Source organism: Corylus avellana, chromosome 8 (genome assembly GCF_965113065.1).
Source record: "Corylus avellana chromosome 8, dhCorAvel1.hap1.2, whole genome shotgun sequence".
Lineage (NCBI taxonomy): Eukaryota > Viridiplantae > Streptophyta > Magnoliopsida > Fagales > Betulaceae > Corylus > Corylus avellana.
In genome coordinates, this window is record NC_142497.1 from 15,102,692 (window position 1) to 15,129,955 (window position 27,264).

The 27,264-nt window shown below is 36.3% G+C and overlaps 2 pseudogenes; both read left to right on the forward strand.

Annotated features, from left to right (window-relative positions):
* The first annotated feature begins 3,505 nt into the window (after positions 1–3,505).
* LOC148584161 (disease resistance protein RPV1-like) lies at positions 3,506–9,800 on the forward strand (annotated as a pseudogene).
* A 191-nt stretch (positions 9,801–9,991) lies between these two features.
* LOC148584162 (uncharacterized) lies at positions 9,992–12,564 on the forward strand (annotated as a pseudogene).
* Positions 12,565–27,264: the final 14,700 nt, after the last annotated feature.

Genomic DNA, 27,264 nt, shown 5'->3' on the forward strand with positions numbered 1-27,264 from the left:
TGATCGAGTTCTATGCCCACCTGTCTCATGATTGTAACAGGATGGCTGCCTTATCCTCCAGAGTGCATGGCCGAGCTGTTGAAGTGACAAGTGTCGACATTACCGCTGCACTCCAGTGCAATGATGAGTACCCTCCAGCGGAAGCACAACTTGCCGAGCAACCGCCCAGATTCTATATGGCTGAAATCATTGAGGACATGCGTCAAGGGCAATATGCCGACACTCACCATAATGCCGGCAGCCGGTCCAAGCTACCACCACGGCTCTGGTATGTGGACTTTGCTTTGCAGTGCAATGCCTTTCCCTTGGGGAATAAGACTCAAAGGCGGGATCAATTTCTCCAAACACTCTACGCCTTCTATAAAGGTGCCTGGTGTTCCATTCCTAATATCATCTGGAACCAAATTCACAAATTTTGGAATGGAGTGCATATCGGAGGAGTTGAGTCAACACACTCATGAGGGTTGCCCTTCCCATACTTAATCACCTACGTCCTCCGGAAGAAAGGCATCCAGGTCCCAGCTGATGAGCCAGTTACCACTACCCCCATATTTGGCATTCAAAAATGGAATAGGAGCTGCTCCCATATGCCCCAAGTACCTCCAAGACTAGCAGCTAGCACAGAACAGAATGAGGCCAAGCCGATGGTAGAAGATGAACCCGCAGCTGAGCCAAAAGTAGCAGAGGCGGAGGCCCCAATCATTTTTTATGTAGCACAGTATCGCTCACTCACTGAAGAAATGGCCGACCTTCGGAGAGAGTTAGCTGATCAAAGAACGGAGGCTTGGGAGGATAAAGAATTGATGGACCAAAGACTAGCTGCCTTAGAAGAACTAATGCAGTCCATTCTTAGCCGTTTGCCACCACCATCTAGCGCTTCTTCTTCGAGACAGCATTGAGCAAGGACCACCATCTGGCTGAAGACGTTAAACTTAGCGCTCATGGGAGGCACCCCATAGTTTATCTTGTTATTTTATTTTTGTGTGTTTCATTTAATCTTTTTTATTTATCTTTAGTTTTGTTTTTTTTTACTTGTTTTTGTGTTTTCTTTTGTTGGAGGGACAAGAGTGCTTCAATTTAAGTTTGGGGGTGTGCTATGAGCCATGCTTTCCAAGACGATGTCATCCATCTCCCGAGTACATTCTTTCCTTAATTTAGACACATTGGGGACAATGTGTCATTTAAGTTTCGGGGTATGGAAAAAAAAAATTGCCTTTTAAAAAAATGCATTTTTTTTTTTAATGACTTATATAGCCGATTATGAGTAATTAATTACTGTAGTATGTTTTTGAATTCTAAATATTGCCTTTATATAGTTTTGGAAAGTAATAACTTATGAGAAAATAATATCGTACAACAAATTTTTCAACTTAATAACATATAAGGAAAATTATTGAAATATAATTAAATGCTCTTAAATAAGCTAATTTAATGACCGGTTCACTCTTAAAAAATCGGCTTAACCTAAAAAAAAAATGAGTTCACGCCATATGTCGCAATTTTAGACTACCTTTAAAGAGTAATTCGGCAAATATATATATGATGTGCTAATAAAAAAATTATCAACACCATGTTGCCCACATAAAGAACAAAAGAACAAAAAAATTCAACATCATGAATGGGACTTGACATTTGCTTGCACTTAATCACATGCCTACGCCAAAATACTAAAGCACCAACACTACAAAAAAAATAGCATTTTCTGATGTGGCTACAGTACATATTTTGTTGCCACGTCATTCATTTTCTGACGTGTGAATTTTACCATGTCAGAAAATTATTTTTTGACACGTGAATAGTGCCACGTCAAAATTTTCTGACATGTTTGTTTTAACACGTCAGAAAATTCTGACGTGTTAAATATTGCAACGTCAAAAAAAATATTATAGATTTTTAAAATTAAAAAATTATCTATTTTTTGACGTGACAACATTTACCACGTCAGAAAAATTCTAACATGGGAATGTATCACGTCAGGAAATCCTGACGTGGTAAAAAAACCATGCGCATACGTCCCATCTTTCCTCTATCTGCATGCAGCTCTTAGCTTTGAATATTTGAATATTTGAATATTCATTATTTTTTTATATATCTTTTCTGTCCCCCAGCTGGAAGACCACCGCCCAAGCTATAGCTCTCAGCTTTTTTTTTGTTCTCTTGTTTTCTCTGTGTTTTTTCTTTCTTCCGCATAGCTGAAGCTTGATCAAGCTTCTTTTTTTTTTTTTTTTCTCTTCTCCACCCAACGGCCGTATATATACTCTCTCTCAAGCTCAGTAGTTTCTCTCTCACGAAGTCTCCGATCCTTCGCAGCTAAACCAGTCGTCATCCTCTCTCCCTCCGTTTCTAGCTCCTACAAGAGCTCCTCACAGGTATATATACAAGCGCTCCTCCGTTTTCTTTTTAATTGAGGGAGTAAATAGAATTTTTGGAATGAATTCTTCTTTTTATTGAACATACACTTTAGTGTTCTTCTGCAATTCTTTGGTAGTACATTTTTTAAGCTCACATAGCAAAACGGTAGACATGGAAGTGCTGGCTGCGATTGTTGGTTAAGTAGTGGTAGCAATTGGACAGGTTCTGGCTCTATCTATTCTAAGATCAACGACACTGTCAAATTCCAGTCAAACCTTGACATTTTGAAAAAGGAGATGAAAGGCCTCTTGGCTCTCAAAGACGAAGTGAAAAGTGAAACAGAATTAGCTGAGAAAGAAGGGAAAGTACTGAGAACTCAAGTTATAGAGTGGATTGAGGAGGTTGAAGAGCTTCAGCTTAAAGTCAACTAGATTCAAGCAGTAAAGCTTTCTCGACGACCCATAAATTTCAGTATAAGGTATAGAATAAATAAGGAAGTGGCAGAAAAGCTTTCTCGACAACCCATGTTGTGGCTGCCAATCATTCAATGCCCAAAGCAGTGGAGCAAATTTCTTGACCAAAAATTCAAGATCAAACAACATCAAACAAATTGAAAGGTGCAAACAAAAAAGCAATCGTAAATTCAACAAACAAATAAAAAAATAAAAACTAAATTTTTCTGATGTAGAGTTCTACCACGTCAGACGTGGAATTTTCTGACGTGCTACTGTCTGCTTGGTCAAACAATATTTCTGACGTGTGATACAATAAAACGTTAGAAAATTTTGACGTTCTACCCACTAACACGTCAGAAAAAAATTTTACTGACACCTATGCTTTTGACAATCAACACATGTCAAAAATGACACGTCAGAAAAAATTTTTTGACGTGTCAGACACCAGAAAACGTCAAAAAATTCCAGTCAAGAAAAAATTGTTTTTTTGTAGAGCAAGCAGCCTAACCAATAATTCAGGACTGATCAATTATCTCATGATATTGGCAGAGAGAGAGAGAGTGACGGGAGAGCAGAGTAAAGCAGGGTAGCCAAGTTAGGTAAAGCCTTTTCTCGAAATCTGCAAATTAGCAATATTGCATTTTTTTTTTTTTTTTTGTTGCTAATATTGCATTATTAAACAAGCTTCTAAGTCTCCCATGGCGTCCACAAGCACTCTGAGAGCCCCTTCATCTCCTTCTTCAACACCTCCATGTTGATAAGATGTTTTCCTCAATTTCTACTGCAAAGAAACCCGCAAGAATTTTATAGACCATCTGCATGCTACTTTGAAACAAAAAGGGATTACCGTGTTTAGAGACGATGAAAAGCTCGAGCGAGGAAAATCTATTTGTGAAGAGCTCTTAAAAGCAATACAAGAATCCATTTACGCCATCACCGTTATCTCTCCAAACTACACTTCCTCAAAATGGTGCCTCATTGAACTTGTCAAGATCGTCCAATGCATGAGAGACACGGGGCTGACAATTTTGCCCATTTTCTACCATGTGAATCCTTCCGATATACGAAACCAAACGGGAACTTTTGCAGAAGCTTTTGCTAGACATGAAGCTTCTTTGGGAAAATAAATAAATAAAAAGCGAAGTTAACATTGAGATGATACAGAAGTAGAGAACTGTTTTAGAGAAGTGGGCAATATCTCTGGATGGCATGTACATGATAGGTATCATTTAATTAGTCTTTTTTCTTGCCTCACTAACAATCATTTGTCTATTTTTATAGTGACAGAAGCATCTTTCCGTTTCTTTTTATCTTTCTTATGGATCTAGCTAAATCATTTATTGGATTTAATTTGGCATCATCATCATAAATAGCTTAGATTTTGTAGAATAAGTATGTGTGTATATATATATATAACCCAAAAAAAAATAAAAAATCAAACAGTAAGTACCCATAACAAATCAAGAATCACATCAAAACTGTGATATAAATAGTCAAATTACATCTTACTAATAAACAATATTTGTTGAAAAATTTGAAATAATACTCACTAAGAGAAGACACAAAATAGGAAGAGGAATATTCAACTTTATTCAACTTGATAAAATAACTTCCTTACATGGGTATTTATAGAATACAAATGACCCTTCTAACTTCTTCACAATAACTTCATTCATTTACATCACATGTAACTCTCATGTAACTCTTATGTAAAATAACTCTTGAAAAACTAAAAGACACAACATTTTCAACTCACTTAGTAACATATGAGAATATAAAATGAAAAGACACTTAGTAACATATGAAAATATGAAATGAAAATACTCAACTAAATGTTAAAATTAAGTTTCTTATTCAACACCCCCTTTTAAACTTAATTTCTTTTAGCCTCCTTGAATAACGAAGAATTCTTTTAACCGCCTTGAAATGAGGTAGGTGACTCCATATAACGACTAATAAGCTCAACTCCATGGAGAATATCTGGTCTTGTCAAGTATCTCAAACTTCCAACTAAACTCTTGAAGATTGTTGGATCCACTCTTCTCCTTCTTCATTCTTCTTTGCCTTGACCACCCATTTCACTCCAATGGGTTTTTTTACTCTTGGAATATTCGCCAACTCCCATGTGTTCTTTTCAATTGCTTTGATTTCCTCATCCATGGCATTTCTCAATTTTTCATCTTTTACCGCTTCCTCAAAACCTATTGGCTCACAATCCGCAAAATGACAAAATAGATTCAGATCATCATTTAAATTCTCTGTTACCTCATAGAGTTCTTGAAGATTTCTCATATGTGGTGGCTTTTCACTAGAACTTCCACTTGAAGATGACGACGACGGTGTACTAAGACTTGTTCGAGATGGAGAAGGTGTAGTGGGCTCTTCGTTTCTTGACTCTTCTTCTCCAAGAAAAGGAAAGAAATCATAATTTTCTTTCTCTTGAATGCTTCAATCCCAAAAGTCTTCTTCATCAAACTCCACATCTCTACTAATTACAACTTTGCCGGAATTTGGATTGTAAAGCTTGTAGCCTTGAGAACTTGAGTCGTAGCTAATGAAAATGTACCTTTTGCTTTTATCATCAAGCTTGGAGCTTTTGATCCGGTACGTGTCTATAGCCAACGCTTCCAAAAACTCGCAAATGAGAAACACTTGGCTTTCTTCCACTCCATGCTTCTTGTGGTTTCCACTCCATGCTTCTTGTGGTGTTTAGTTCCATAGGCTTCTTGTAGGACAACGATTAGAAAGATATACCGCACAATCAACAGTTTCTGCCCAAAACTCTTTAGGCATTCTTTTTGTCTTCAACATGCTTCGAGCCATATTGAGAATTGTCCCATTCTTTCTTTCAACAACACCATTTTGTTGTGGCAATCTCAAAATAGTTAAAGGGCAACGAATTCCATTTTCTTCACAAAATTCTTTAAATTCATTAGATGTGAATTCGCCTCCTCTATCGGATCTCAAGGATTTAATACAATAGCCACTTTGTTTTTCCACAAAGGCTTTGAGTTTTTTGAAGACCTCAAACACGTGAGATTTTTCCTTTAAAAAATAGACCCAAGTCTTTCAACTAAAATCATCAATGAAAAGAAGGAAGTAACGATTTTTACCGAATGAAGATGGCTTAATTGGACCACAAACATCCGCATGAACAAATTGAAATGGCTCATTTGCTCTTGTAGTAGATTCTTTTGGAAAGTTTTTCCGAAACTGTTTGCCGACAAGACATCCTTCACAAAGTTGATCCGGTTGATTGATAGAAGGCAAGCCATTCACCATCCTCTTTTGTGCCAACAATTTTAATCCGCCAAAATTTACATGCCCAAATCTCAAATGCCAAAGCCAAGATGAATCTTTCATGCAAGTCTTGAGACATTTAGTCACATCCGTTTGAATATTTAATAAAAACATTCTATTGCTTGTCAGAAGAACTTTGGCTATTAGATTCTTCTTGTCATCTCTTAGTAAAAGACTACGATTTTTCATATGAATTTCATAGTCTTTTTCCAAGAGTTGTCCCAAGCTCAAAATATTACTTTTCATACGTGGAACAAAATAAACATTTGTAATAAATTGTTGTCCTCCATTTTTCAAGCGAATTGAGATTGTACCTTTCCCTTTTATTAGAACTTTTGACATGTCTCCAAAAGTAACATTCCCGCTCACCAATTCATCAAGCTCGACAAACTTGTTTTTGTCTCCACATATATGGTTGCTTGCCGCGTTGTCAAGATACCACGAGTTCTTCTCTCCTCTTTCTTCTCCGTTATAAGCAAGCAACAAAGTGGGCTCTGCTTCCTCGTTTTCAACATAATTGGCTTCCTCTTCAACATTGTTAGCATCACTTCTACACTCCCAAGCATAATGACCATATTTTTGGCAATTATAACATTTAACTTGAGATTTATCATACCTTCTTCCATATTGCTTCCAATTATTTTCTCGTCCTCGTCCTCTTGATGCTTGACGGCTTTCTTCGTAATTGTTCCAATTACATGGGCTTCTTCCTCTTCCTTTACCACAGCCACGACCACATCATCGTCCTTGTTCTCTTTGACTCGTTTCTTGCTCTTCTTCCTTCTCTTTGAAAAAGAGTTTTGTAGCTAGAACTTGCTCCAATGGCTCTTCCTTCTTCTTGTTAAGCCTTTCTTCATGGGCTTGAAGAGATCCCATAAGTTGATCAATACTCATGGCTTCTAAATCTTTTGACTCTTCAATAGCTACAACAATATAGTCAAATTTTTGTTGCGAGGAATGGAGGATCTTCTCAAGGACTCGAACATCTTCCAATTTTTCTCCATATCTCTTCATTTGATTTACTATGGCCAACACCTTTGAAAAATAATCCGCAATTGACTCGGATTCTTTCATTCGCAAAACTTTAAATTCGCCTCTTAATGTTTGAAGGCGAACTTTCTTCACTCTATCAACTCCTTGATAGGAGTTTAGAAGAATCTCCCATGCTTGCTTGGAGGCTGTTGCATTCGTCACCTTCTCGACCATAGCTTCATTCAAATATTGATGAATAAGAGTGAGAGCTTGTTGATCCTTCTTTTGAAGTCTTTGAGAAGCTTCTCTTTGATTAGGACTCAAAGGAGCTTCATCACTAGGCTCATCAAAGCCTTTTTCTACAATCTCCCAAGCATCTTGCGATCCAAGCAACGCCTTCATGCGAATGCACCAATTATCAAAATTGTCTTTGGAAAGGTGAGGGAATTGAAATTGGAAGGTTGAATTGGCCATTTCTCTAGGATCAACAAACTATGGCTCTGATACCACTTTGTTGAAAAATTGAAAATAACACTCACTAAGAGAGGACACAAAATAGGAAGAGGAATATTCAACTTTATTCAACTTGATAAAATAACTTGCTTACGTGGGTATTTATAGGATACAAATGACCCTTCTAACTTCTTTACAATAACTTCATTCATTAACATCTCATATAACTCCCATGTAACTCCTATGTAAAATAACTCTTGAAAAACTAAAAGACACAACCTCCTCAACTCACTTAGTAACATATGAGAATATGAAATGAAAATACACTTAGTAACATATAAAAATATGAAATGAAAAGACTCAACTAAATGTTAAAATTAAGTTTATTATTCAACAATATTATCATTGTCTCACAAATTTACACTTCGTGCAGAGTTGCTTTGATTAACAACAACAACATTATGTAGTATACATATTTAATTTTCTGATATCTTTATCTTATTGTGAAGATAATAGAGAAAAATGACTATGTAAAAGGGAATACAATACGCAAACAAATAAATTAACAAACTAGCTAGGGGAAACTAAATTCCCTGAACTTTTATCACTTATGCAATTACCTTATGAAGTTCAAAAACTTTAAATTTAGTGTATCGAACTTCTAATTTTTTGCATCGTCATCCTTCCCTTAGGTTTTTTTTTTTTTAATTAAAATCTTCACATATGGGTGTCAAAATTACCAAAATACCCCACATTTCTTTTTTTGAAAAAAGAAAAAGGAATTGAAAAGATTCAGACTTTGTTCAGGATTTAACGGAATTTGCAAAAATACTCACGCTTGAATCTTTGCAATTATTTTTTTTTTTCAAAAAAAATACTGATATTTTGAAATTTTGGACCTATTTAACGAAAAAACCTAACGAATTTGTGATATTGCAAAAAATTAGAATTTTGATACACTAAATTGAGAGTTTTTGAATTTTAAAGATAATTGCAAAAGTGATTGAAGTTGAATGGGCTAAGTGAAGTTTCCTTAATTCATAATGATAAAATTAGACACACTCTCAAAAAATTAAAAAAAAAAAAAAAAAAAAAAAAAAAAAGGATTTTTATTTGACCGTACGAGGAACCAAGCAAATAAAACCTTATTTATGGTGCTACATCATAAATTAAGAATTATCATTTATTTGCTCAATGAAGCTAAGCATTGTACATGATTAAGCATAACTTCTCAAATGTTTCCAAGGTTCTTGTTGGAATAGAATTTCGAGTGGTGGAAATGATGAGCTTACTTAGTATTGGGTTGGATGATGTTCGCTTAATAGGGATTTATGGAATGGGTGGAATTGGGAAGACAACTCTTTCAAAAGTCATTTATGAAAGAGTTTCTCACCAATTTCAAGCACATTACTTTATTGCTGGTATTAGAGAAGAAACCAGAACTCATGGTCTAGTTTATCTACAAAAACACTTTCTTTCTGAGATCCTCATGGAAAGGGAAATTAATATATGGAATGATTATGGGACAAGAAGAGTGATAGCGCATACACTAAGTAAGAAAAAGTTTTTATTGTTCTTAATGATGTGGATGGAGAAAAACAACTTGAAACATTAGCAGAGAGCCATGATTTGTTTGGCCAAGGGAGTAGAATCATTATAGCAAGTAGAGATCGTCATTTGCTTAACAAACTTGTGAATAATACCTATGAGGTTAAGGAGCTGAATAATGTTGAAGCTTTAGAACTCTTTAGTTGGAAAGCCTTCAAGAAACCCTATCCTGAAGAAAATTATGTGGAATTGTCTATGGTGTATTATGCTCAAGGCCTTCCTTTAACCCTTGAAGTTTTTGGTTCCTTCTTATTTGGTAGACCAATAGCTACATGGAAAAGTGCCAGGGATCTACTAAAAGAAAATCCTAATGCAGAAATTTTAGATAAACTCAAAATAAGTTTTGACGGATTGGAGGATTTGCAGAAAAAGTTGTTTCTGGATATTGCATGTTTCTTTACTGGAACATATATAGATGGCATCATGCACAAACTAGAAAGTTTTGGTTACTATCCGAATATCTATATCGAAGTTCATGTCGACAAATCTCTTATATCCATCTCATGGGGAAGATTGTGGAAGCATGATTTGTTACAAAAAATGGGTCAAAATATAGTTCATTTTGAGTCTGCTGAGGAGCCTGGTGGATGCAGTAGATTGTGGCGTTATGATGATGTCCCTCACGTATTGAAAAATAATACTGTAAGTGTATTACTCTAGACACAAATATAGAGAATTATATTTTTTATACTAATTCCTCTTAAGTATTTTTCAAATATTCACACCACACTAATTTCATTTTTCTTAACTACTAGGGAACTGATGCTGTTAAAGGCATTGTCCTGAAATTACCTTTGCAGAAACATGAGCGACTAAATGTTGAAGCCTTCTAAAATATGAAAAAATTGAAAATGCTTGAGATTAGCAATGTAGCTGATTTTTTACCATGGCTTTCTAAAGCTCATGATACTCTGGAATGGCATGGAGATCCTTCGAATGTCATGCTAAGCAATGAGTTATGCGTTATGAAATGGTGGGGATATCCTTTGGAATCCTTGTTGAGCTCATAATGCATTATAGCTTCATCAAACGACCATGGGATGGAAGGTAAGATTTTGGCTTACGCAAAAATGTATTTTCTTCTTATTCTCTTATTCTTCCTTTTTACTCTTCTTCATTTGATCTATTTTATTTAACTATATTTATTGGTCTTCTATAATAGAGTTTTAACAAATTGAAACATATTGACTTGAGTCAATCTCGTAACTTGATCGAGAGACAAGACTTCATGGGAGTCTAGCGCTTGTACATTGTACAAATTTGTCTAAGGTCCACCCATCCATTGGATTTCTAAGGCGGCTTAAAGAATTGGACCTACGAGATTGCAAATGTCTTAAGAGACTTCCATATAAGATCAGCTTGGAATCTCTTCAAGTTCTTTATCTTTCTGGTTGCTCAAGACTCAACAAGTTTCCAAATATTGTGGGTCATATGACATCTTTGAGGGAAGTTTATTTGACTGGAATTGCCATAAAAAAGTTACCATTATCGTTTACGAGTTTGTCGTCTCTTGTATATCTCACTATATCCTATTGCTCAAAACTTAAGAAAATCCCAAACAACTTGAGTGGTATGGAATGTCTACAAGTGCTTATAGCAAATGGGGCTGCTATAAGAAAATTACCATCCTCCATTGTATTTTTGAAGAAACTCAAAGTCTTAAATGTTGGGGGTAAGCGCAGCTCAGAGCCAATTATAAGTCTTTTGATTCCTAATTCGTTGTCAGGTTTAAGCTCTTTAGAACAACTGGATTTGAGTTATCGCCATATATCTGATGGAGCAATTCCAAGTGATTTTAGTTGCTTATCCTCACTTTCTTATTTAAATTTGTTTGGGAACAAATTTACGACGATGCCCTTTAGCGTCTATCAACTCCCCAAACTTCAAATACTTTCCTTGGCATATTGTAGCAGGCTTCTATTGAGCTCAAATCCTGACAATTCTTTGTTCCCCAATTCATTCTCAAGTTTAAGCTCTTTATGAAAACTAAATCCGAGTTATTGCAATCTATTGGATGGAGCGATCCCCAATGATCTTAGTTGTTTATCCTCACTTCGTTTGTTGAACCTAAGTGGCAACAAATTTACGAGAATACCGGATAGTGTCGTTCAACTTTCTCCTCTTTATGAACTTTTCTTGGATGATTGTAGTTGGCTTCAAGTATTGCCGAAGCTTCCATTGGGATTCAAATACTTCCGTGTAAAAAATTGTCCATCACTGGAGATGTTTTATAACCAAATGCAGATGTGGACTTCAAATGAAAAATTGAGAAGCATTGATTGCTCTTTTGTGGCCGCTTATATTGATTATGATGGCAAACCCTGCGAGTTCCTCCATTTGCATCCACGAAGCCCTTTATGGATTTATTGCAATGTGAGTCTCTTACTCTCCTTTTTAACACACATACATGTATGATATTGTATAGTACTTTTGGCTGATTTAACATCTTTCTCTTTTACAGAGTCAAAGTTTTTATAGTAATATCGTAGCATGTGGCCCTGCGCTGGTGGGATATGGAATCCCAAAGTGGCTCAACCATAAAAGCAGTAATTCGTTTGGAAAAATTAAAATGCATACAGATTTGGGCTCAGATGAGTGGAAGGGTTATGCTCTTTTTATTCTTTATCAAGTTCACGAGCCTGACACTTAACCAAAAAAGAGAAGAAAACTAAAGTTCAATGAGAATGGGAATTTGAATTCTACAACATTTGATGGCGGCAATCCTAATTTTCCCTACTTTGTTTGTCAATTTCAAGCCAATGAAATTGATCTTACAAAACCCTTAGTCCTTTGTGTCCCTGGAGCCCATTGTGTTGGGCCAAATGGATTTTGGGTGTATATACCATCTGAGTGGTTCCAGAGAAGAGCGAGGAATAGTTTGGGTGGATGGGGCAACCTTGAGGCTTCGATTACAACAGGCAGCCTAAATGTACAAGTGAAGGTGTGTGGGGCACGTGTAGTACTTGATCAGAGTGATGCTTCAGAGTTGTACCAAGTTCTAAACATAATTTGTCCACGTGGTTTGGATTTAGAGAGTTATGAGAATCTTTTTTTTCATTTGGACGACGGTAGGTTTGGTCTCATGGTCGAAGGCCCTATTAAAGGAAATCTAATGTTGGCTGATTCATCCTCAATTGATGAAATTATTCCAACCCTTTGCCACTCTCTCAGGTAAGCAACTCTGCTCCAAACCAACCCTTCTGCTTATAAATCAAACATCTTGAACATAATTGTTTTTTGAGGTTGCAGGAATTGAAGGATCGATGAGGTGGGTGTTTATATAGTATCATTTGACAAAGCTGGGTATGGCGAAAGTGATCCGAATCCAAAGTGGTCGGTGAGGAGTGAAGCATTTGATATTCAAGAACTGGCTGACCAATTGAAGATAGGAACAAGGTTTTATATAATTGGAATGTTATTATAAAGAGTAAATTGTTATTTTGACATACCTCAAAGATCTATAAGTTTATTTTGATATCAAATAGGGATAATTGTAATTCAAGTAAACCACAAGGATTGATTTTGAATTTTTGACTTGAAGATAATGGGATAATGTATCAATAAGTGACCAGAATTTTATGAAATTGTTGCATTTATGAAATTTTTGGTGGCCTTCTTTTCCTCCGAAACTGGTGAATGAGGTGTACAAGAAGCAACTAGAGAGAGATCAATGGAAACTCTGGATTGGGCACTATGCCCCTGCACTAATGTACCGGTGGATGACCTATAAGTGGTTCCCTTATTGTTCTATCTTGCAAAGACACCCTATTTCTTTTTAACAAACGCGATGGAGAAACCATCCAGAAAATGTCACAAGTGCCAATGCCTGATGAGGTAATGCAATTAACCCATCCAAACAACAATCCTAGTGTTTAAACATCAAAAGCCCCAAATTAATTAGAATGAAAAAAATTAGTATGCCCATACTTTAACAATCGGTAAAATTGAAATTTCAACCCATTAATTCATCAACCCAAGGCTTAAATAATGCATAGGATTCCACTACGTAAAAAACCCCAAGCAAATTTTAGGAAGTTAGTCTTACACCCAAAAAATTGACCTAACTTCATTAGCATACATGATCTTAGTCCATAATCCTTGTATCCTTAAATATAGAAAGCTCACAGTTGGTAAATAGACCTGAGGCATTCCATTTTGAGTAAGACTGTTACACATCGAATCTTGGTGATCTATCTTAATCAAGCAATTGAAGTGGTGACTTCGGATTGATGTGTAAGTGTTGAGACCCTAAGGCACTGAATGGACTAAAAAGTTGTCTTTCCGCAAAGATACTGTCTAGAAGGAAAGGCAATAACTCCTTAAAGATTACTTATGACTTTGATTCTAAATCCTAAGAGGATTGTGGACTCAAATGTTTTATTTAGATTACTTTGATGTATTAAAAAGTGAGATATATCATCGGTCGAAATAACCTCAGTACGTTGGGTAAGCACATGTAACATTGTAGGAAAGCTTTTTTCTAAGAGGGAATCCAAATCCTTTGTGAGAGAACAAAGAGACAAAAAAGGTCCCCTTCAGATAGATTTTATGAATATTATTCTCAACGTCTTCAACCGAAGCATTTTGGGTTAGCATACCAAAATATATACTTGTGTTTTCAAAAGTATGAGAATAACGTAAAATCAGTGACTCAATGATAAAGAGGTAGATAATTACGTGGCAATATCCTTAGCCTTAATTTTGCTATGAAATATTTCATGGATGGATCATAAGTCAATGTTAAGTAAGTCAAAGGAATTAATTGTTTAATAAAAAATATTTATTGGAGTGTAGTCATAATTATTTAGTAAAATTAATTGTGATTAAAATATTATTACGTAATAAATGTCAGGGAGACGTCGTTACGAATATATTTAAACCAATAATATTTTTCCTTTAGGTCCCTCACGAAGCTAATGTAATTTAACCATAATAAGGTTTTCTTATTTATTGGGCTACATGTTTTATTTATTTAATACATGGGATAGAGAGATATGGAGAATTTTGGGCTTGGGATAAAACTTAGAAGCCCAATGGATAAGTAGTCAGAACATATAAGGCCCAAGGAAAAAATTTTCTGGCCCTATGCTTTGGTGCTTACAAGGATTGGGCTGGTATAAAACCTAGGGCCCAGATTCCAAGAGCGGTGCAAGAGGCCACGGAAAAATTCCCTGGACCATGCGTCACATTGAGTATGAGGGGAGACTATGGTTTTTCCCCCTAACCTTTCCCCTCTCCTAGCCTAACTAGGATTTGCTTTTTCAAGCCTCCTGACCCACATTGCTTAAATCTCCACCTCTACTAGCATGCTAAGCATATAAATAGAAAAAGTCTAAGCTCTCAAATAACTCATCAAGTTCTCTTGATAAATAATTTTCAAAAATACTACTCTAAGAACTACTAGGTCTTATGCTAAATCAGAAAGAATAAAAGTTTAAAATTTGAAAACCAAAGTAAGAGCCCACACTCTTTTGGTTTTTATCAGTCATTGGTGAGAAGATTTAGATGTCTCACTATTGTTGAGATTTGTCATGTTCTTGAAGAGAAAAGAACTTGTTCTTTGTGTTCTTGAATAAGGAAAAACATGTTCTTTGGAAAAACAAAAGGATTTTTATCCAAAGCTAAGTGTGGCCATTGATATCCAAGTAAGTGGTAATCGTTTTTGCGATTTAATTTTAAAATGCTATTGTTCTTCATATGTTCTTTATAAAGAGATATTGAGCATGGGAATTTGATTTTTCAACTATGCAAATATTTTATTTGCAATCCTTTTCCCAACACTATTACCCAATGGTTCTAGGGTTACAGATCAAATGTTTAGTATGGTCTAGCCTCAAATGTTCATGCAAGGGGTTAAGGTCAAACGTTTAGTGGTCCCCCATCAAACGCTCAGCCAAAAGCTAAAAGCTGGGGTTTTTTTTTTTTTTTTCTCAAATAGAAAGAGTTTTAAAGTAATTGCAAGTAATCGTTGTATTATGAAAGTGTTTAATAATAAAAAATAAAAAAATAAAAATTATTTTTCAGATGGTTGTATTTTTTGGGCATTACATTTTCCTTTATCAATTGACAGAGGTCAAAAACTGCTCAAAATTTCCAAGCCCCTGAAAGTTCGAGCTGAGGAAAGAATCATTGCAATTGGCAGGGCTTTAAGACAGCCTCGGTCAAATCTTTGTCATTGGTGCCCAACTCCAGCTCACTCTACCATCCTATCTTTTCCCTTCCTTCCTACTCTCCTCTACCTCTGCAAAATGCTCCTTCCTCTTAATCCATGCATTACTCTCCTAATCACCCAGAACAAATTTCCATAGTTTTTACATGCCCTCCATTTCCCTTTTTTGCAAGTTAGCCCACCCCTCTTGCCCTCCTATTATTGGCCCACCAGGTCCATGATATAATTCATAATACTATGAAAATTAAATGTGGAAATAATAACATAGGAATAATAAAATAGAAAAGATATTTTACGTAGTTCGGTCAATGACCTACGTCCACAGATAAAGCCTAAAGGGCTACATTATGTTCTTATTGCTTGATTTGTTTACAATACAAAATGCTCTATTTATAGACCTTATACATAAATGTAATCTTAATCAAATCCCCTAATTTAGGGTGATCAAATCATAATCAAATCCCTATAGTTAGGCTAATCTAATCTTCATCAAATCTCTAACTTTAGGTCACATTCAAATATACTCTAACATCCTCCCTCAAACTCAAGGTGTAAGATCTTGAAACCTTGAGTTTGATTGATTTTTTTCTTTTCTTTTTTCGGAGACGATTGGCGACACTTTAAATAACAATACAAAAGAGGGTCCTCTATGGGCCAAAAGATAACCAACTTTAGGCTGAAAAGAAAGCCAACTGTGGGTTGAAATGGGCCAAAGGCCAAAGAAAAATGGGCCGACTATGGGCCAAAAATGAATGCCAATTGTGGGCTAAAATAGGGCTGAGTTTTAAACAATACCTTAAAAGCCAAAGATATTGGGCCAACAAAGGGCCAAAAATCGGTCTGGGTCAACAAAGGACCAACCATAGACCAAATAATGATTAGCCTAGCAAATGACCAAAAAAGGGGCAACTTTGCCTCTTTTCAATTTAATAAGCAACTTAGCCTCTTTTCATCTTTTTTTTTTTTTTTTCAAGAATATCTTGTTCACAAATTACATAAATTGGGATAAGAATTACCTTAATCTTGTAACCAAACACATCTAGGTTAAAAAACCTAAACCATGGTAACATATCCTTAAACTAGAAAAAGAAAATCTGCAAACTCGAATAAGGGTAAATCAAACCCGTTACCAAACACCATTCATCTTCTACAATGTCTTCTCCAGATTGACAGCACGCGTTGCTGGTGCCAGCAATGACCTGGGGTTACGAACAACATGGCTGGGCGAAACTTTCTAGAAAGTGGGTGGATGCTGGATAGGAGGTATCAGCGCCTCTAGGTCGTAGCCTAGTGGAGGAGAAGATCTTCGGTGTGGCGCAACAGTTTTGGACTGCCGGATGCGGTCGACCTTTGAAGGTGATGGATGGCAAGGACAACGCAGTGGCTTTGTGGTCATCATGGTGGTTGACGGGGTGATGGTGAGACGCGAACGGCTAGAAGCTAGCGAAACCGAGCCCACCGAGAACAAAGGAAGTTGGCTCTGGGCTTAGAAGGTTGGAAGCTAACGAACGGAGAACGGTGAGCTGCGAATGGAAGAATCCGACATTGTCCGTGACAGTGGGTGGGGCGGCAGTGCTGAGCTATTGGTGTAACGCCCCCAAAATAGACCTTGGCCAGCCTGGCAGGATTACTAGCAATTACCCCAGTTTAACCAACTAGTAGCTAAATGGGAACCGCTCCTCTAAACATTATCAGAATTAATGCATAGGAAGGTGAAATAAATCTAAGAAATCTATAAATCATTATAATACAAGTATTCCTCAAATTAAAGATAGGAAGCAACTAACTATAATATAAAGCAAACCTGATAACAGTCCAAAGATCTTAAAGCAAAGTCTACAGTGGTAGCCATGCTACTCTTGGGTTGTAGAAGCAAGCTTTCGATAAGAGTAATAACCGCGTAAGTCTAAAGATGTAGTAAGTATACCTCATAATTGGGTATGACATGAGCTCATTGTTTTTAAGCAGAAATAAACGTGTAGTTTTGATAAACATTTAAAAGAGGTGTTGCCTCTGTTAATACACCTTGAAAATATCGTTTGGTTTGATAAAGGGTGGTGTACTCCCAGCGGCAATCGCCTAAGTATTTTAATACAGAAAAACCAATGCTTTATAAGTCATAACTATTATGTATGGTCTACCCAAGACATTATCCATTTTCGACAGGGTTGGCGCTATCCCGAGTGACCTGTAAATGTTGGTGCCTCGGCCATTGTACGCTACCTTCCACAACACTAGCAGCTCGACCGAGTCCGACCTCGAGTGGCCCACGCTACTAGTGATGTACATCCTTTAGTGACCAACCATTAGGCAATGGCTGCACTGGTCACGAACGCCATTGGATCCAAGGCCCATATAACACACACACATTTGATCATAGAATTAAGACTATATACTAACCCCATGGCCATTATTCCGCATGTACCGGTATACCATGTCATATGATACATCTTATCAACTAGTTATTAAAACTATTACCAAGTTATTACAAAAATATAGACATGCTCATATCATATGCGTGGTCAGTCAGTTGGCATATCTCACATTTTTAAGGAAAGTGTTGTAAGTATATACTTACCTCGTACGCTCACTTAAGTCCTCCAACATCACGAATCACTGCTACAACGAAACACGACTCATCGTTATAAGCAGTACTAAAGAACTCTAAGAGGGTTCATCTAACAAAAAGGGTTGCTAAAACCTGGTATCACACATTTGGAGTTAAGGGGATGGGTGGCTTGCTCCTTGGGCGAGCGTTTGGCCAGTGAGTAAGGCCTGGCCAGAAAACCCTAAAAATGCGTCCAGGCTTCAATCTAAAGCTATGGGTTGGTACTTCTCTTCCTAGGCTCTAAAATAAATATGCACCTCACAAGAAAACACAGCACAAGGAATCAAAAAGGTGTTTAAAAGCCTTTGAAAACACTTTTCTTTCTTTTTAAGAAATAGGCACATCCAAGTGCAAAACATATTATCAAGCAACTTTAAAAGGAAATAAAGGTGGTTTGGAAAACCCTTTCAAGATCTTTCTTGTTTTCACAAGAAAATTGATATGAGGACCTACTATAGCATCTTTAAAGCTTGTAATATTAAGAGAGAAATAACAATACTTGGAAAGCTTAAACTTCAAGATATTAACAACTAACAAGCATAATCAACTCAACAAAACATAGGGGGGATATGGTGGTTACCTCAACAAGCAAGCTATTCAAGGCTCCTCTTCCTTCTCCAACTCACAACCTCACACACACTCAAGAATCAAGGCAACAGGGTTTCTCTAAGGCTCAGGCGGCAGAATGAAGGCTGGGGTCGAATGAGGGTGGGGTATTTATAGGGGAAAGAGGTTGATGGCAAAATGGGAAAACTTCTGAAAAGGGGCGAGCGCTCGTGTACTATTCATACGAGCGTTCGTGTACTATTCATAGCTTTTGTCAGGCAATTTTTAAAAAGGTGCGAGCACTAGAGTACTATTCACAACGGGCCAAAAATGCTTTTCAAGCGTACGATCACACGAGGGTGGCGTGATGTCCAGGCGAGCGCTCGTGTGGTTCCCAGGGCGAGCGCTCGCCCAGTGAGGGTATTTTGGGGTTTGTTTTAAGGAATTATCAACAGGTTAAGCATGAAATTATAACCTTTTAAAATGATTAATAGTTGGGGTATTACAGTTGGATTGCTGGCAAAGGCCAGGTGGAATTGGGTCACCGGAGGTGGCAAAAGTTTCCGGAAGGCACTATTAAAAATTGTACATTTTTTTTTTAAGAAAAAATAAAAAATAAAATATCTATATACATGTGCAAGATCTATTGTAAAAGATCTACAAAGGTATTGACCATCAATAACAAGAAATCAAAACAGAGAAATTCATAGGACCATTGGATCAAACATTAATGTTAGCCAAAAAGTTCTGATACCATGATAGAACTCATAATATTATGAAAATTAAATGCAGAAATAATAACATAGGAATAATAAAATAGACAAGATATTTTACGTGGTTCGGTCAATGACCTACGCCCACAAATAAAGCACAAATGGCTACATTATGCTCTTGTTTCTTGATTTGTTTACAGAGAGCTGCTGTTGTGTGGTCGTTGCACAAAAGCCAACTTTTATGCAAACCACTCAGCATCTAACACATCATCTATTTTAGAAAATTGCAAAAACAAATACATGTTTGCAAAGTAAAGGATTAATTCCCCACACAGCCATTTAGCCATAGTCAGCCTTCGCCAACCACCGCAAGCCTTTGCCAATTGAATCGAACCACCGCCCACGCCCAGATTGCACCACCCACGGCCCAACCGGATCTCTCTCCCTGTCTCACTCCGCCGGCATGGGTGGCCGTGGGGTGGAGCACGGCCACCCCCAGATCAGGCTAGGAGTGGCCCATGGGCCACCCAACCACCACTGGAGGTGGCCACGCAGCTACACCAGAGCCTAGGGGTGGCCGCGCGCCACCACTGGGTGGTTGGGGTGGCTCGCAGGCCACCCCCCAAGCCAGAGGGGTCTCTCATGCACACCCATCTTTTTCTCTGTTTTTCTTCTTCTCAGACATATTCCCCTTCATATTTCACCACCACCGACTGACTCTACTACCGCCGCCGCCCAGCCATAAGGCCCTACCCAAGCCGCCGAACCCCACCGTAGAACATCGCGGCGTACCCCACACCAGCCGCCGAATCCCACCTTAGATTTATTCTCTCTCACAATTCTGTAACAACAACAGACCCGCCATCAATAGTCTAATAAGAAAACCAAGGACTTATGCTATGCTACCCATAAGATCTAAAGATCCTTTGGCATACAAATTGATTAAATTGATTAATAATGAGTGCATTTTGTGAGTTGGGATAGAGCCAAGTGCTCTTCTTATGTATTCTACCCTTAATTTGTTTTCATTGCAACCAACTCTATGTTTGGGGTTCGGCAAAGGAGCAGTAGCAGTGGGTTTAGCAGCCGGTGTGGGGTGGGCGGCGGTGTTTTGCGGTGAAGTTTGGCGGCTTCTGGCTATGCGGTGGGCAGCAGCGGCGGTAGGTTCAGCTAGGGACAGTAAAATCTGAAAGAGAATCATTAGAGAAGAAGAGAATCAAGTGTGGGTGTTTATTTTTTCTTAGAATTTTCTAACTGATGTGGCAACCAATGAATGGTTTGCACAAAACCCATGTTTTATGCACAAACCACATAGAAGTTATTCTCTTGTTTGCAATACAGAATGCTCTATTTATAAAGTTTACACATAAATGTAATCTTAATCAAATTCTCTAATTTAGGGTGAAAAAACCATAATCAAATCCTTAAAGTTAGACTAATCTAATCCTCATCAATCTTCTTCAAATTCCTAACTTTAGAGTCATTCAAATATACTCTAACAGTCCACTGGTCTGCTTCATGGTAAACAATATTTATTCTGTTAGATGTAAGTTTGTAACGTTTGCTTGATTAATCTCCAAGTTCCTTTTTGTTCATACTATCACGGTGGTCGTCTCCAATTAATTTCTATTATTATTCCGGATTTTTCCACAAAACCCTCTCTCACGGGTATTTAGTGTTTAACACTATGTTTGTTATATTTCCATGCAAACTTGAAAGAGGCCTTTTGAATTTGTCCTTTATCTGTATCATCTAAAAAATCTAAAAATTATAACTTATTATTTTTCTATTTTATATATATAACCAACTCGCAATTAAGTTCACTATTGATGGTGGCCAAAACTACAACAAAGTCATAATTGGTGTAATGTCCGGACTTATAAACAAATCGCAAGTAAAAAATATCTGAAATTGTCTATCAAAAGGTATCACATGTGGCATAATAAAACATAATAAAAAAGATTAAGATTTTCAGTCAATCTCAAGTACAAAAACCAAAACAAGGGTGCCGTCCTCATCTTCCTTTTCACCTGAAACATTTATAAATTTACTACAATTTATCTTAGATAAACATTATAGATATTCAGTTAGAATGTTCTTTTACCATATATAGTGAGAATCTTTTAGAACCGACCAAAAAAAATTATAAACTTTTAATCTTAATAAATTGAATAGAAAAGATTCCTAGCTAGCTACATGAGTATGTATATATATAGTGAATTGCAAATATATTTAGGTGATTAATTACATATTATATGCATAATCCACCTTTCAATGGGGATTCTCTTTCTTTTACTCTTGGTTCCATGATATTTAAAAAGCATTGTCACATGCATATGCCTGGACAAACATTTATTAGAGGTTGAAGGAAGGAATTAATTCACTGTGACTGTGTGACCTAATATTAAAGAAGCATAAAAATATTCTCAAAGAAAAGTCAAAGTTGGTAATCTCGTTTTAAGGTGTGATTTTGTCAATCTTTTGAAGATCGGGCGACGGGCGCACTTAGTGGGTTTGACAGGCACGTCTAGGTTTGACTGATCGATCTAGTGGAAGCCACATAAGCCATGCATATCTGTGATAAGAGGCTGGTGCTAATTTTATATCACCTAACAATTAACAACCCTATTTTCTTTTCTTTTCCCCTATTTTCTTTTCTTTTCTTTATTTTATTTTATTATTTGATCAAAGTCAGGAGGGGGTTCCCGTGAATCACTTGTATCTCATCTCTATAAATACTATCACCTTTTGTCCTTTTCTAATTAGTCGATGTGAAGTGTATATATATATATATATATATATATATATATATTATTCTTCTTCTTATGTCTATGTATATATATATATATTATTCTTCTTCTTATATCACACATAGACATAGACATGAGTGGAGTCATACCAAATGGATATCCTGCCGAAAATTCACACGGTTTTGACCTTTCCTTCTGGACTTGGAGTAGTATGTATAAGACTTTTCTGGGTCCAAAATTCTTAACCTATTCATTTTTTTATCTTAGTTTCTTACTTCCGGAGGGGAATGTAGTTCGAGTAAAATAAATACCTACTTTGAAAATGACAAACTTTTAAAATGGGGTGGCTCAGAATTATTTTAAAAAATATGGGGCACTTTTGGAAAGTGTGGACCAAAAAACACATGTGTGGTACAAGTAGGCCATTTTCCGTCAAATTAGATGGAATTGGTAACCAAGTAGCTAAATTGTAAATATTTTATACTTTATTGAGATACATTGTCAATTTTTTTTTTTTTTTTAATAAATTTGTGCACTTTCATTAATATCATGGATAGAGCAATTGCTCTTCCAAAACAATATCACTAATAGAAGGAGGAGTCTCCTCAAACCAAAACGTATCTATGACTTATTTAATAGCCACTTGGGCTAAAACATGGGCTACTCTATTCGCTTCCTGGTTGACATGTTGAATTTGCCATATGGGAAAAGAATCTAAGATCACTAGGACATCTTCCACTAGCCGCCCGAAATTACTCACATCCCAGCCTCGCAATTGAATAGCATCAAGGACCTGTTTTGCGTCTCTCTTTATAACTAAGTTTTGGAGCTTTCAATGCCAATTTTTAAACATTGAAGGCTAAATTACAAATTTGATAAAACTTAATTTGGAGGGTAAAATGTATTTTTTTCATATATATATATATATATATATATGACACATAGACATAGACATGAGTGGAGTCATACCAAATGGATATCCTCCAGGAAATTCACACGGTTTTGACCTTCCTTCTTGATTTGTAGTATCTATAAGACTTTTCTTTTCTGTGTCCAAAATTCTTAATCCATACATTTTTTATCTTTTGTTTTTTTAACTTCTGGAGGGGAATGATACCCACATTCGAGTTGGTGTCTCTTTTTTTTTTTCGGCCGTACTGTAGTAGTTTGTGTAGAAACTAATTAATATCTATTTTAAAAATGACAAACTTTTAATTCAAATACTCTAGCCTAGTTATTATAGTGGCCTGTTCAAAATGAATGCAATTTTAATAGAATATGTGATTCTTACACCGTAATATATGGAGTCAGAAATTTGGTTCACATAGGGCAAGATTAAAAAAATTGAGTTTAATAAAAATTGATTAATTTTTAAAAAAGATATAACAAACAATTTATTTTCTCACACTTAGCGTTAATTTATTCTATTATCCTCAAGGAGTTTTCATATTTTGAAGTCGCTGCATGATTCCTACATTGTTAATATTCTTAAATATATTATTCTCAATGCATGGAAGTAAATATAATAGAGTCAAGATTCGAAATCAGGATTTTTGACTCTGATACCACGTTAATTTCGTTAAATCAACACTTATCCAAAAAGCTTAAGCTTATAAAAAAATATAAATTTAATAATTTAATCAATACTTTAACACCCTTTTGATTATTGTTATTTTTTCACTAGAACCCATGTAATTTATGCATGTTTCAGTAAATAGCAAAACACTATCAATGTATCCTGTCTCGGCATTTTCATATATGCAAGTGAAAAAGCAATAGCATATTTACAGGAAAATTTAAAATAAACAGCTTCTAGCTGACTGGATTTCAATTTATTTCTTTTCCTTTCATCCACTTTCTCAGCTACCAAACAAAGAAATAAAATCGACCAAACATTTTGAACCATTAAGGAGATGATATCTAATGTCTTCTTGCATCTTATGTTCATATATAGATATGTCAAAAGTCAACTAATTAAGAAGTTTCAAAATGCTCATCTGAAAACGAGGATTATGATGACTAAACAACTAAAACAAGCCAAAGAGGTCACCTGAAACAACCAGAAGGAATACAACGAGAGAGTGAGGGAGGGTGGGTACGTTGAGGTGATTAGGGATTTGAGTGATGTTGAGTGAGAGTGACCATTAAAATGAGAGAGTGAGGGAGAAAGTGAGAAGGTTCGAGATTATTATGGCAATGGGATACAAAGACGCCATTTTAGATATACCGTTTTACAAAAATGTCTATAAATTTATGGCGTTAAATGCCAATAAAGATTCAGCATATCCTTCTATAACTATCAAGGATTTATAAGAGAGAAATGATCAAATTCATTCACATCTTTTAACCATCTCTATAATGAATATATGAATCTACGATTAAATTTGTATGGAATTCATATGAATCCACAAATAAATTTAATGGTTGATATATTGAATTTATAAGGTGAGATGAAGAAAAAATGAAAAAAAAAAAAAAAATATTGACCTAAATTATTGATCTTTATAAAAATGTCAATAATTTGTCGACATTAGTAACTATACGTTGATAAATTATCGGCATTTGTAACTATATGCCACCATTAATTTTACATATATCGGCATATGTAAATAAATGCCAAGACATTATTAGCCTTTAAGTAAAATGCCGAAAATTAAACTTTTATTTTAGTGAACGCCAGTTTATTTATTATTTTTTTAAAAAAAATAGGTAAATTTCTTCTTATTCCATAAAAGATTCAGGGTATAAAGCCTTTACATCACAGAGCATAAAACTCTTAAAAACACAGGCAAAAGCTATGTGGTTTCAAAATCGCAAATACATCGAAAAATCTAACACTCAAATCGTATCCATGACCTCCGATCTCACCCATGTACAAACTTTATTTTTGGCATAGATCTGCTATTGGCAAACTAGATCTAAAACATAGGTAGATCATATCTCTACTACAAAAGTTTTTATTTAATCAGCCGTGAGAGATAAGCCCGCACACCAAAAATTATCCATCCTTAACTTGAAAGCCAGAACAACATAAACAAACAAAAAATCACAAACAATAGCGGCAAGCTCACACAAAAGCGCTTGAGATTCATGCAATCCACGCTCCGGTGCGTTTGAACCAAACCTGTCGCGTGCTGACTAGAGAGAAAACGTCTGTTGTCTACAGGTCTCATTGGCCCCGGGAAAGAAGGTGTAATGACACGTATAGGACTTGGACCGGCGGTGAAATCGTAGATCTGCTTCAGAAAAAGCTAATCTAAGAACCCTTGCAAAAACTGACAAAGCCAAAAGATCGGGGAGGAAAACGAACGGTGAGGTGAAGTAGACGGCCAAAGTAGTGGAGAAGGCTGGGCACTGCTGCTAGAGTCCAAACAAAATCTAAAACAAAAACGAGGAAAAAGGGGAAGAGAGGAAGGATGGAAGAAACCATCCTTCCTCCCTTTTGGATCACATTGTAAGGGGGCTAGGGTTTCCTTAGATGCTCGGTTTCAAAAAACATTATTTTTTGTTTTGAGAGAGAAACAAACTAAATGAATGCCAATTTATTAAACATCAATAAATGCTGGTTTTTTTTTTTTTTTTTTTTTTTTGAAACATCACATACTCATTCATTGATAAAAGTTGCGAGCCTAAAGTTCTTACAAACAGAGCAAAAAGCTCTGAAGTAAATCATAGCCGAAGATAAAGATACAATCATCAACAACAGACCAAATCAACCAAAACATAGCATCTGCTAACCTATAACTAAATATCAAGTTGAAAACTCAGATCTGCATCAAACAGATACCATCTAATGCACAGGTAGCACTTATTCCTCGGCCTTGAGAGCAAGACCCCCAAGCCGATACTTATTCCTCGGCCTTGAGAGCAAAACCCACAAGCCGATACTCATCCTCCTCGACTCAAAAGCCAGGATAAATTTCACATCCACAACCCAAAGGTTTGGACTAATAATATCGGACAGCAACCGGGCGCAACAAAGCAGGAGGAGAAAGCCTTATTACAAGCATAAATAAAACCATACAGGGAAATAAAGGGAAAAATAAAACTAATGCAGGAAAAGAAATTACAGCAAATAAAACCAAATACAGGAGAACTCAAAGGAAATACAAAACAGAAAAACAACAAAACAGGAAAATAAATGCGAAAAACACTCAAAGCGGGTCACGGCAGCCGGAGGAGGCCAATCGCAAGTTGGCCGGAAACCGCCACGGAAGGTGCCACAAAAAGCTTGGCGCGGGAGGGGAACGTGAAAAGACCAGACAGCGAGCGGTGAGCAGCGAAGTGAGCGCGGAGGAAATCGGTGGCACACACAAACAAACAGGGAGGGGGAGAGTTTGAGTGAAAACCCCTAAAAGCAGTACCCACCGAGAGAAAACACAAACACAACAGAACAGAAAATACCAAAGACAGAAACAAACCTAAAACAAAAATCGGAAAGCAAGAAAGGGAGGAGGGATGCAGGCAACGGGCATCCCTCCTCCCCTGAGGCGGCGGCGCTCTGGAGGGGGGCTTAAATGCTAGTTTTTTAGTAGTGTATCCAATGTGATAAGTTGAATTGCTAAAATTTCATTTGGTTAAAATTGAGCCAGAGAAATTAATTTATCCTTGTTAAAATCAACAAATGAGTCATATGGACTTAAGCACACAACACAAAGTAATAATTTGGAATTCACCTGCATAATGAATATATCACTACAAAAATTGAGTGAATTTTTAACTAGGAGTTTTTGACGTGTCAATGGTATTGACACGTCAAAAACCCCTTTTGACGTGCACCTTCTGACGTTTCTCAACAGTTAAAACGGGGGGTATCTAAAATTTCAGGTTTTTGACGTGTCTACAGTGCCACGTCAAAAAAAAAAAAAAATTGACGTGGCAGTGTCGTTACATCAAAATTTTTTGACGTGGCAGAGTTGCCACGTCAAAATTTTTTGACGTGGCTGTTTTGCCACGTCAAAAAATTTTGGCCATCTTTTTTTTTTTAATTAAAAAATTTATTAATTTAAATTATTTTTCAATTAAAATAATATATATATATTAATTATTTTCACCCCCTCTTCTTTTCTCCATTTTCGTTACTCCCCCAACTCTCTCTCTCTCTCTCTCTCTTATTTTCTCCATTTTCTCCCCCATGGCCCAGCTCTCTCCCTCTCTTCTTTTCTTCATTTTCTCTTTTTTTCTCCATTTTCTCACTCTCTCTTCTTTCCTCCATTTTCAAAAACCCAAGCCCAAAAAATCTTCCAAAAATCGAAAACTAAATCAAAAAATCAACCTAAAAAATCAAAAACCCAAACGTGAAAGTCAATAAATCTTCAAAAACCCAAAAAATTTCTTA